Source organism: Carcharhinus amblyrhynchos, chromosome 14 (assembly GCF_965287045.1).
Source record: "Carcharhinus amblyrhynchos chromosome 14, sCarAmb.v2.hapA, whole genome shotgun sequence".
Classification (NCBI taxonomy): domain Eukaryota; kingdom Metazoa; phylum Chordata; class Chondrichthyes; order Carcharhiniformes; family Carcharhinidae; genus Carcharhinus; species Carcharhinus amblyrhynchos.
Genome location: NC_137337.1, coordinates 18330513 through 18343045, shown reverse-complemented (window position 1 = coordinate 18343045; position 12533 = coordinate 18330513).

Sequence of the window (12533 nt, the reverse complement as noted above, 5' to 3'; positions counted from 1 at the left end):
AGCACTGCTGCCTCACAGTGCTAGGGTCCTGGATTCAATTCCTGGCTTGGGTCACTGTCTGTGTGGAGTTTGCACATTCTCCCCGTGTCTGCGTGGGTTTCCTCCAGATGCTCCAGTTTCCTCCCACAGTCCAAAGATGTGGGGGTTAGGTGGATTAGCCATCCTAAATTGTGCCTTAGTGTCAGGGGGACTAGCTAGGGTAAATGCATAGGGTTATGGTGTTAGAATCTGGGTGGGATTGTAGTCGGTGAGGACTTGATGGGCCAAATGGCCTCCTTCTGCACTGTAGTATTCTATGTTTTATGTAAATGTCACGACATAAATGCTAATTGTCATTGCCACAATTATAGTATTGAAACTAAAAATGAACAGAAAGGAAAGGGCAATGCACAAATAGGCAATAGGTTGCTTTTAACACTTACGTAAAAGGTGTGGATGGCCGGCTGATTGCATTCCCTTCTAACCAAATTAGCTCCTTTCTCCTCAAAGGACCAATACCTCCTATGCCAGAGGCGAATAGGGGCAGGATGTAACACACATCGAAAGCAAACGATGCTTTCATCTTGGCTGAGTTCCATTTTCTGTTGATTTTAAACACCCCCGCTACCACCGCCACCCCCGCACCCCCCGCCCCCCCCACCCCACCCACTGCAGTCTGCCACAGCTTCTTTATTTCAGCAACATTTCTTCTACATGGAAATCTAGCATTAACTTTCGATGTCATGTCACGTAGCTGAAGTGTGGATTGATGACTGGCCTGATGCCGAAATCATTTCTCACTTCTCTCCCGGGCCTTCCATATCCTTGTCATCAATGTTTCAGTCTCCCACTTCGAAGTAGACCACTTCCATCAGGAGGTCAAATAATCATGAGAGAAAGAATACAGCTGTTTTCAATGCAAATCGCTATCTTCAGATCTTCGAGAGAAGATGCAATAAGTGTGATGAGAGGGCATTTTCTTTTTTAAAAAAGATCATTATCTCATTGAAATAGCTCAGGTTTCGTTTTGGCACTGTTCTTGCATTTTCTGAGCCTTAGGCTTCTGCCTTTTGGAAACAATCTTTATCTTCTCCTTGATGATGGAAAGAACCAGAGAACTAAAGGATTGCCAATTTGTTCATGTGGCAATTCAAGTTGTAATCAAGAAGGTTCATTTTCTATAAGGTTCTAATTTGGCTTGAAGGCAGACTTACAGAAACAAAGTCTGTTTACAAGCTTTCCATGACAAATATGTTCCATCAAAAATTCAATTTTACTTTCTGTGCTTTAGATATCAACAGTTATATTTGTAGAGGATCTTTAATAAGAAGAAATGCTCTAAGGCCCATCACAGGAGCATATTCAGGCAAAAAATAGGTGCAAAGATAAAGGCTGGAGTTCTCTGGCCATTCACCCCCCACCACCACTGCTACTAGTGAGAACAGAGTTAAGAAAGCTCACCAACGCCTCTTCTTTCTCAGGAAGCCTAGGAAATTTGGCATGTCCTCTGCGACCTTCACCATTTTCCACAGATGCTCCATGGAAAGCATCCTTTCTAGATGTATCCCAACTTGGTATGGCTCCTGCTCTGACCAAGACTGCAGGAAACTATAAAGGGTTGTGAACATTGCCCAGTCCATCACGCAAACTGCCATCTAATCCACTGGCCCCGTCTACACTTCCCGCTGCCTCAGAAAAGCAGCCAGCATATTCAAGGACCCCATACAAACTGGACATACTCCCTTCCTCCTTGTTCCATCGGGAAAAAGATGGGAAAGTCCGAGATCACGTACTACTGACTCAAGAACAGCTTCTTCTCTGCTTCAATCAGACTTTTAAATGGACCTATCTTATATTCATTTGATCTTTCTGTACACCCTACTATGACAGTAACACTACATTTTGCAGCAGAATTTGAATATCTCAAATTTATTGAGGATGAAAGGTCGGAGGATGATGAGTGGAACATTGTGTGATGATGCTGTGCCTTTAAGAAAATGTTTCTTGTAAGGGGCATGTATAAAATTCAGATCTATTTTGCAGGATGCTGATCTGTCGAGCAAAACCTTTAAATTGACAGCTGGGAGGACAGAATAAATACTCATTTTAGAACTGGAGTGTATGATTTAAGCAGAGCTAATGCATTTGTGTTTACTTGGGTCTCCCCTGGGGATTTCAGTGTAGAGTTTTGATTAGGTTGATTGGCAGGGGCAGAGTCAAGTGCTTAATGGGAGCAGCTAAGCTTGCAGGGAAGAATACTATTTCAGTCTCATTTTGTTTAATACAAGCAATTCCTTCTTGGATTGACAGGGGAAAACAGGTATCTTTTTGTCTGTCTCTTCCTCCAGAGGTTCTCTGAAAGTTTGAGGATTGTTAACCGAAGACGCACAAGTATACCTGAGTTTTGCTAACTAATTTTAAAGAGGCGGTTAATTGTATAAGAGGAATATTGCTCAAATTGGAACTTATGATGATAGGTTAAGCAGTTAAGAATTATGTTTTGTCACATTTGTACATTATTCAATTGTTAAATGTTATGTTAATTAATTTGTTATAGTTAAATTGTGTTTTTCAATAAAATTTGTTTTAATAAAAGCTCCCTACTGTACCAGTAGAATCTCACCTGGAGTGAAACATCATATTCTCATGTTAATGCCAAAATAGCAAACTGTTCGGGTCTACTCTGACTTCATAACATACACTTGGGTTTCTGATCTGTCATCCTAACAATTAGAATAGTCATGTTTGGAGATATTAAAACCATGAATGAGGATTTTAACAATTGATAAGTTGAGGTAATAGTGGAGATGGGTTATGTTTGGGACATGTCACGTGGAACATTTTCATCCATCAAATTTTCACCAATGATCTGTTCCTGCGGAATTCAATAGGCATTAGTAAATTCCCTGGTAGTAGCAATATAGTCAGAGGTTACTTTTATAGAACCCTAATTTGCTTATTTTGCTTTGTATGTTAATTGAATTTTCATTGTGGCAATGTATCACCTTGTCTTCTCATAGCTTCCAGTAGTTTTCTTGTGACACTGGTTTGCAGGGTTGCTCTCTCTATCATTCGAGGCAGTGAACTTCAAACACCAAAGACAGAAATGGAATCTTTCTGCCAACATTAGTGAGTAATGTGTGACGTTGTTCAGAGCTCTTTCTATTAAAATGATTGTGCTTTTCAGTTGCAAAACTCAACTAGGAATATTAAATTTAAGTTGGGGATTGTAGTGTTAAATGTATGATAAATTGAAAGCCTGATTAAGAACCTAGTGAATAATCTTAAAGTAACTGGAAATCAGAAAAACCTGGGTTAATTACAGTTAAAAAGTAACCCATATTTATTTAACAAGGTCACCGTTGGATGTGAGTAAACTTAAACTATGGGTGATTAATCTCTGGACTGTTGGTGGGTCTGACAAGGGAGCAATTATACCCATTAGAGATATTAATTAGTTGTGTGGGTCACAGATTCGAAGGGTTTGGTTTTGAAGATAAAAGATGGTTAATTTATCTTTCTGTTTTGAACACCCCAAGTATCCCACATTGCCATGGAGGTGGGCTATGGGGGTCAAAGGGTTATTTTGTTTAACTTGTCTATTTTAATTTGCGAAAGGCAGTTGTAAATTTTGTCTGCCTTCGCTTAGAATTTGTGAGGAAGAGAGAGCCTGGAGGATTTGCCCAGTTTAGGGCTATTTTGTCTTATCACAGTGCAAGACACTATAATCATTCCATTAGTAACAGGTAATGTAGAGGTTGTTGAAAAGGAGGAACTTAAACTAATCACCATCATTAGGGAAAAGGTATTGAGCAAGCTATTAGGATTTAAGACAGACATGTTCCCAGGACCTGAAGCCCTACATCCTAGGGTCTTAAAGAAAGAGGCAGCAGATATAGTGGAGACATTGGTTATAGTATTCCAAAATCCCCTGGATTTTGGGGAAGTTCTAGTGGTTTGGAAAAAGGCTAAAGCAACGCTTCTATTCAAAAAGAAAGAAAGGCAGAAAGTAGGAAATGATAGACCAGCTAGTTTAGCATATATCTTTGGGAACCTGTGAAATCTATTATTAAGTAAATAATAATGGTACACTTGAAAAGTCAAACTGCAATCTACCACAGTCAGTATGGTTTTATGAAGGGTAAATCATGTTTGACTAATTTGCTAGAGTTTTTCGAAGATGTGACAAGCAAAGTGGATAATGTGGCTCCTGTAGATTTAGAATATCTGGACTTCCAGAAGGCACTTGGTAATGTGCCACACAAAAGGTTAATACAAGGTAAGATTACACGTGATTGAGAAAAATACATCAGCTTGGACAGAGAATTGGCTAACCAGTCCTATGCAAAGAGTGAAGATAAATGGGTCTTTTCCTGGTTGGCAAGTAGTAACCTGGTGCTCCACAGAGTTCTGTCCTTGGGCCCCAACTATTTACAATCTACATCAATGACTTGGATGCTGGGACAAAATGTGCTATAGCCAAATTTATAAATGACTGTAAAATAGGTGGAAAATAAGAAATTTACAAATGGATATGGATAGGTAGGGTGAATGGGCCAAAACCCGGCAAATGGAATTTAATGTGGATAAGTGTGAGGTTATCCGTTTTCCTCAGATGAATAAATGGGAACTTGTTAGCTAAGTGGCGAGAAACATCAAAATGTTTGTGTGCAGAGAGATCTGAAATGATCACTAATGAAGTGCAGAAAGTTAGTATGCAGATACAACAGGTAATGAGGAAGGCCAACAAAACTTTGACATTTGTTCCAAATGGAATAGAATATAAAAGTTGAGAAGTGCTATTGCAACTGTCTAGGGCATTGGTGTATTGCACAGTTTTGGTCCTGTTAGTTGATGAAGGATGTAAATGCATTAGAATGGTTCAAAGAGGTTCACTAGATTGATTCCAGGGATGAAGGACTTGTCTTATGAAAAGAGGTTAAGCAGTTTAGGCCTGTACTCATTGGAGTTCAGAAGAATGAGAGAAGACCTAACTGAAGTATATAAGATTCTAAACAGGATTGATACGGGAGATAAAGAGCAGATATTTCTCATTGTTGAACATTCTAGAATGAGAGATCATAATTTTAAGCTAAGGAGGTGACAAATTTAGAACAGAAATGAGGAGGAATTTTTTCACTTATAGGGCATGAATCTGTGCCCAGAGCACAGAAGGTGCCGGAAAACTGAACAAATTTCATGGAGGAGAAAGATAGGGCTTTAATTTGTAGCAGGATGAAGAGTTATGGGGAGTGGGCAGGAAAGTGGAGATGAGGCTGAGATGAGATTAGCCATGATCATATTGAATGATAGATCAGGCGCAAGAGATTCAACTACCTACCCCTACTCCTAGTTCTTATGTTCTTAGAGAAAGAAATCTATAGTAACCCTCACAGTGCAAACAGGCAGTTTATTTAGAGAATGACTTGGAATCCACATCTGAGCTGAGAAATCTACAGGCATGAAGATAACTTAGTAATGTCGACGCAGATAAGTGACAAGGTCTAGTCACAAGGGAGGAAACCATAGAACATAGATTCATTTATCTAACAAAGGTCATTAGTCCATGAGAATTTGTTAAATTAGACATCTGGACATGGGAGAGATTATTGGTACCTACAATTCAGGCAGAAGCTGGGATGTCACAATAATTTGTAACAATGGTCAGCTGACATGATAAAAAATGTACATTGGTTGGAAATTATAAGTAAGTAGGCATGTAACGGTGATAATTGGTTTCAACATTTGTATATTATGCATGACATAACCCGAATCAATAGTTGTGAGTAGATAGTGAAAATTCCGAGACCTTGATTGGCATATGTTAGTTATTTATAATCAAATCTGAAACTATATCTGCTTGTATATAACTGTACTCTGGACTCTGGCTGGCCACAACTGGCCTTCCAGAGTCCGAGCTATATGGTTTGAATAATCAGCTGTCATGAAAACTCTATGACTTAGTATGGTTACTTCAAGGGGAACAAAGTTGTAATAAATTAAAAGGCTGGACACCAAAAAGCCTGCAACATTGGGAATACCTTTCCAAAAATCAAATTAAAATTTGTTTTGAAAACAATAAATATTCAAAATTATACTAAGTATATCTGATGGGCTCTTCCAGGATGGGAAATGCACAAGCAAGGCAGCTCAAATTTGGGACGGAGGGAAATTAACATTTGATGAAGGCCCACAGTCTCATCCTTATACATGTCATTGATCAGATTGCAGTCCACAGTAGGAAAAGCTGATGTCTTAAAAGTATTTTGATACTAATAGCTCACTTTGGCTGGGCTGCTGCAGCTGGAAAAAACGACAGGTGATGAGCGAGGTATACAGTGTGAGCTGGGACATGAAGGAACCCAGAGGAATCCAAGATGACGAGGGTCATTCATTACTCTCCAGTTATTGGTGTTTTGCCTTGCTTACAAGTAAGTGTGAAATGCAATAGAAATACATTTTCGGAGTGTAATTTATTGCTGTTTTGTGCTTAACCTGCTATACCCAATCCGACTGAGGTTGAACTATAACTGCTGACAGGTATTCTACAGAGAAAAGAGTCATCCTGTGCTGAGAAAAGGTACCAGCAAGGCTGTCAGGAAAGGCTGAACAAATGCATCAGTTACACAATAGCATGGATTCAGTCCATTGGTTCGTTATCTAAAACAGAAAGGTGAAAAAGTATATTTGGCTCTGAAGAGACACAGTTACAAATGCAGGGTTTTTTTTTGTTCATGACTGGCTGAGCCAGCATTTATTGGCCATCCCGAACTGTCCACCATTTCCGAGGGCACTTGAAAATCAGTCACATTGCTGTGGATCTGGAATCACATATAAGCCAGGAAGGCAGATTTCTTTTCTTAAAGGATGTTAGCATACAAGATTGTTTTTTTCACAATGGTTTCCTGGTCATGATGAGACTTTTAGTTGCAGATTCTTACTGAATTCTGCAGTGGAGGGATTGGGTTTTCAGGTTCCTGCCCTGGGTCTCTGGATTACTAGCCCAGTGACAATACCACCACACCACTGTCTCCCCTTTGGAGCTGTGAGTGCCATATTATGAAAAACATGTCTGAGGTGCACTGTGCCTGTAAGAAAAGTGATACCTTCCTGTCTGGGTCATTTGACCAGCTCAGTTGCATGCCTGTCGCAGACCCAATTCCTAACAGAAACTTGTGGAGAGTTTGGGCAGCAATCACAAACTCTTTTGGAACATTAACATACAGAGGGATTGAGGTGTGATTGTTCACAGTTACCTGAAAGTGACAACACAGTTGACCAACGTGATTAAGAAGGCATGTGGCATGCTTGCTTTCATTGACTGGGGCATTGAGTAGAAGAATTGGGAAATCATGTTGCAGCTATATAAAACCTTGGTTAGGCTGCATCTGGAGTATTGCCTACAGTTATGTTCACCACACTACCAGAGAAATGTGGAAGCTTTGGAGAGTACAAAGAAGGTTCACCAGGATGTTGCTGGTCTCAAGGGTGCTGACTGTAAGGAATGGTTGAATAAACTAGGATTGTTTTCACTGGGAAAACAGAGGCTGAGGGGAGACCTGATAGAGGTCTACAAAATTATGAGAGGCGTCGACAGGGTTGATAGTCAGAGGCTTTTTCCCAGGGTGGAAATGTTAAGTACAAGGGGGCACAGGTTCAAGATGAGAGGGGAAAAGTTTAAGGGAGATGCGCGGGGAAGGTTTTTCATGCAGAAAATGTTGGGTGCCTGGAACTTGTTGCCAGTGGAGGCAGTGGAAGCAGGCACATTAACGACATTTAAGAAGTATCTGGATGAGTACATAGATAGGGAGATAATAGAGGGATATGGATCGAGTCAAGGCAGAAGATCTGTTTTTAGTTTAATTTGAGCATTGTTCTTGACATAGACTTGGAGGGGCAATGGGCCTGTTCCTGTGCTGTACTTTTCTGTGTTCTTTGGGGGTAGGGGGGGGTGCGGGGCATCAGGGGCAGGGTTGGTGTGGAAATAAAGAAAAATCACCTTGCCTACATTTAGATTTGAATCTTCCCTGAAATCCTATAGATCAAACTTTGCCTATCCAAAGGGGATATGAGACAAGCCAGAAGTTTGGATTTCCTCTGGCTTACTTCTGCAGTGTACACAATATATGAGTAACAATGAAAGGGAGGCCTGAGACCCAGAACACACATTCATGCTTCATTATCATTTCCACATTAGGCCCATGTCAACTCTATGACTAGGCCCAGCTGTAGCCCATGAAGGCCTATATCAGCTCTTAAATAGATCTCTTAGAAAATAATGTATGATTTTGGTTATATTTTTACATAGGTTATGGGCATTGCTGGCTGGCCAGCATTTATTACTCATTCCTAGTTGCCCTTGTTCAGAGGGCAGTTGAGAGTCAACCACATTGCTTTGGCTCTGGAGTCACATGTAGGCCAGACCAGGTAAAAATGGCAGATTTCCTTCCCTAAAGGACAGTAATGAGCCAGATAGGTTTTTCCGACAATCGACAATAGTGCCATGGTCATCAGTAGATTCTTAATTCCAGATATTTTTATTGAACTCAAATTCCACTACCTGCCATGATGGGATTCAAACCTGGGTCCCCAGAACATTAGCTGAGTTTCTGGATAACGATAATACCACTCAGCCAGTGCACAGAAAAACATTCTTAAGGGATTTAAGAGACTTCATTGTATGCTGTTGGCATGCATGTGAAAGTACTATTAGATGATATAAGTATGATTGGAGATGACAAGGGAACGATCCTGCTACTTACCAGATTCTGTAGCCTTGGGGGAGGAGGTGGAGCCATCATCACTCATAAATTTAAAAAATCTGAGCAATGATTCTCTTAAACCAGTCGGCAATTTTCTCTGTGGTTTATTACAACTGACTGCTTCAGTTTTGATCGAACTACTGTGTGTCTTATAACAATCATGATCATTGTTGTGTCTGTGCACTTTAAAAAATTGTGCCTTTTCTCGATGATTTTGACCGTTGCTTACTACAGCCATGCGCCAATTACGTAGCAGCTTCGCGAAAATAGCTTTTTCAATTCCCACATTCAATAATTAGTATGTAAAGTTCCATCTCACTGAAGCGTGACTGGCTGTGTTATTTATCACCCGTCATTTCAGTGTTTACTCCAATCAGCCTAGCGCTGGAACACTTACAGAGGTCAAGCAATTCATGTGCATCTTAAATATGGGTAAATTAGTCAAAAAAGCAACTAACACCTGGGTCCATGGCTTGAATTTCAATCCACAGCAGAATCAAACTGCAAATAATGCCTGCACATGCCTTGCACAACGTAGAAAAGTTAGAGGGAATGGTGTAGCTGACTCTCAAGTTGCTGCGAAACAGATACTTGACCGGTTTTACACAAATTGTTTTGTGAAACACCTTCCACTTTCACGTTAACACCTGACCACGCTAAGGTTTGCAACTGAGTTGCTATCAGGGAGAGTCATTTAAAACGACTGCTCATTGCTGTCACGAAAGAATCCACAGCCTGCCAATGTTCGTTAGTGCTTCTGACTTACAGCTGCATCAGATTACATCCATATGTGTTGCATTTTAGGATTATTTTGTCAGTGTTTGGAAGGGATTGAATTCCCCAAATCCATCCAATTTTGCATGTGGACCACAAATTGGTCGTGAGATGTCATCCTGAACACAATGGAAACGTTCATCAACAAAGACTCACTGAGAGATTTGCATGCAAAGTTCAAGATTGACTTTCTGACCCCTCCTGAAATTCAAGCTGGTAATAAAATATTGGCCCATGCAATCAGACCTACCTAATTCCTTAGCTTTCATGATGATAAAAGCTGTTAATTATACTATAATATTGCTGTGAATCCATGCTTTATATTAAAAACATGACTTTATTGCATGGAGACCCCCTGAGTGTTTCATTTTTCTAAAACGGTACTTAAACCACATTCCAATGATTTTGGATCACAGTCAGAGATGGCTGCACACTTGCATCACTGTACCTTTTATATTTTAAATCTATTGAAACTTTTACACGTTGGTTGCAAAACCACGACAGGAACGATGGCCTTGAAAGAGATGAATGGGGTCATCTCCTATCCCATTAGCAAAAGGTCTAGAAAATCACTCAACTGAGCAATGACAAACTGAAAGCATTAACAAAATCACGTAAGCTGCTATGAGAAAAAAATCATTTGCCTTTGCTAAAGCAGACCCAGATATGTGTCAAAATCAAGTTACAAGGGAGGTAAACCCAAAATTTAGTTTTGTTAACAAAGACTCCTCAGCTGAGAGGATACATTAAATCAGACATCAGGCTATGGAGAAGTAATTGAAATCTACCAACCCAGGCACAGGCTGGGATGTTAAGGATAACTTGTAATAATAATAAATTAGGTATCTAACATTATCAAATCTTCATGCTGATTGGACATTATAATTAAACAGGTGTGCAATGATTGTGAGTAATTTTATAACATTTGTATCTTATGCATGATGTAACCCTAATCAGTAGTTGTGAGTGGATAAAGTAACTCCTGTGCATTGATTGTGTACCTGGAAGTATATCTGCTTGTATAAACCTTTATTCTGAATTCTGGCATTCCAGGGTCTTTGCTAGAGCTTGAATAATTAATGGCTGTTTCAAAACTTAGTCTATTACTTCAAGTGAATAAAGTTGTGATAAGCTAAAAGGCTGAATTCCATCAGTTCCACAATACAATCCATTAGCCATGATCACTTGAATAATGGGACCCTAACTGAGAAAGGAATTCCAAGCTAAGGTCTAATCAACGTCACTGGAATACACCAGCCATGACCATGTTTGGGTCTGTGCAATTGGAGCGAAAAAATCATGCAACAAGCCTGCATTTTTTGAATTTAGGCATCCGTTTTCTATGCAGAACAGAATAAGCAGTGGAGAGGCTAAAGGAACAATACCATTAATGGGTTTCTTCCTTTCTTTGCCCTCTCTCTCTCCATCCAACTTGCAAGTTGAATCCTATATGCTGATTTTGACTATCCAGATGTCGTATTCAGAGACTTGTGGAAAGCACTTAACTCATTGCTGTTGTCTCCAGAGGTGCAGAGGGATCTGGGTGTCTTTGTGCATGAATTGCAAATTGTTAATTCTGGTACAACAAGTAATTAAGAAAGCTAATAGAATATTATTGTTTACTGTAAGAGGAATTGAGTACAAAAGTAAGGAGGTTATGATTCCATAACATAGGGCATTACTGAGACTAAATCCAGAGTAATGTGTACCATATTAGTGTCCTTATTGAAGAAAGGGTGGAAATGCATTGGAAGCAGTTCAGAGAAGGTTTACGAAACTGATACCAGGAATTGGCAGTTTCTCTGATCAAGAAAAGTTGTATAGGGTAGGCTCGAATCCACTGGGATTTAGAAGAGTAAGAGGCAATTTGATTGGAATATAGAAAATCGAGAGATTATCTTGCAGGGTGGATGTGGAAAGGATGCTTCCTCTTGTCAGAGAATCTAGAACTAATGGTTACTGTTTAAAAATAAGGGGTCGTTCATGTAAAACCGAAATGTGGAGAATTATTTTTTTCTCTCTGAATGTCGTGAGTCTTTGGAATGATCTTCCTCAAAAGACGACAGAAGCAGAGTGTTTGAATATTTTGAAGGCAGAGCTAGATAGATTCTTTACAAAAAAAGGAAGTGAAAGGTCACATAGGAACGTGGAATTGAGGTTACAATCAGTTTAGCCATGATCTTATTGACTGGTGGAACAAGCTTGAGAGACTGAATGGTCTACTCCTGCTCCTAATTTGTATGTTCATATGTTTAAACAGAAACTGGCTGTGATCAAACAAGGAGAAGGAAAAGTGGGGAACCATTCAACCCCTGCTCACCTGATCCTGACCAGATGCCTGACAATGACAAATATCAAAGATGGACATTCCAATGAAGGCTAGTTCAATACGATGAGGCAGTTGATAATCTGAATGTGTTTCATTTACACTCACTTCAAAATTCGTGGCAACATTACCCATGTGTAAGACTGTTGAAGAAACACCTACTTGTGGCAACAATGAAAAAGTGGTGGCTTTGGTGGCTATTTTGTTTTAGTTATATCCATTCAAAAACCAAATTAGTCCAATCAAGGTCCCTACGAGAGAGACTTTACAGATCCAAGCTGACAAGACAGGCCTCTCTTTTCCTGTTTTGGACCCAATAAACAAGATCCAAGCTGATAGGAGCAGGCATTACACTTCCTCCAGTGCTTGGTCTGAGCTTCATCTTCGCCAAAAGGCCTAGATGGCTTTTTTAAAAAATGCTTCAAATGAAGCCTGTGTAACCTCATTGATTTCTATCAAGTGCAAGATCAAAAACTACACACGATCTTAGCCAAAAGGTTGAGACGTGATTTTCTTTTCGTTATATCCAATCAAATCCAATCAAAGTCCAATTCAAAGTCTGAACCAGTGAGACATTACAGGTCCAAGCTAACAAGATCAGGATAGTCTCTTCCTGCCTTGGGCATGATCTACATGTTCTAAGCTGATAGGAGCAGGCATTGCAACCCCTTCCATTGCTTGATCTCATCTGC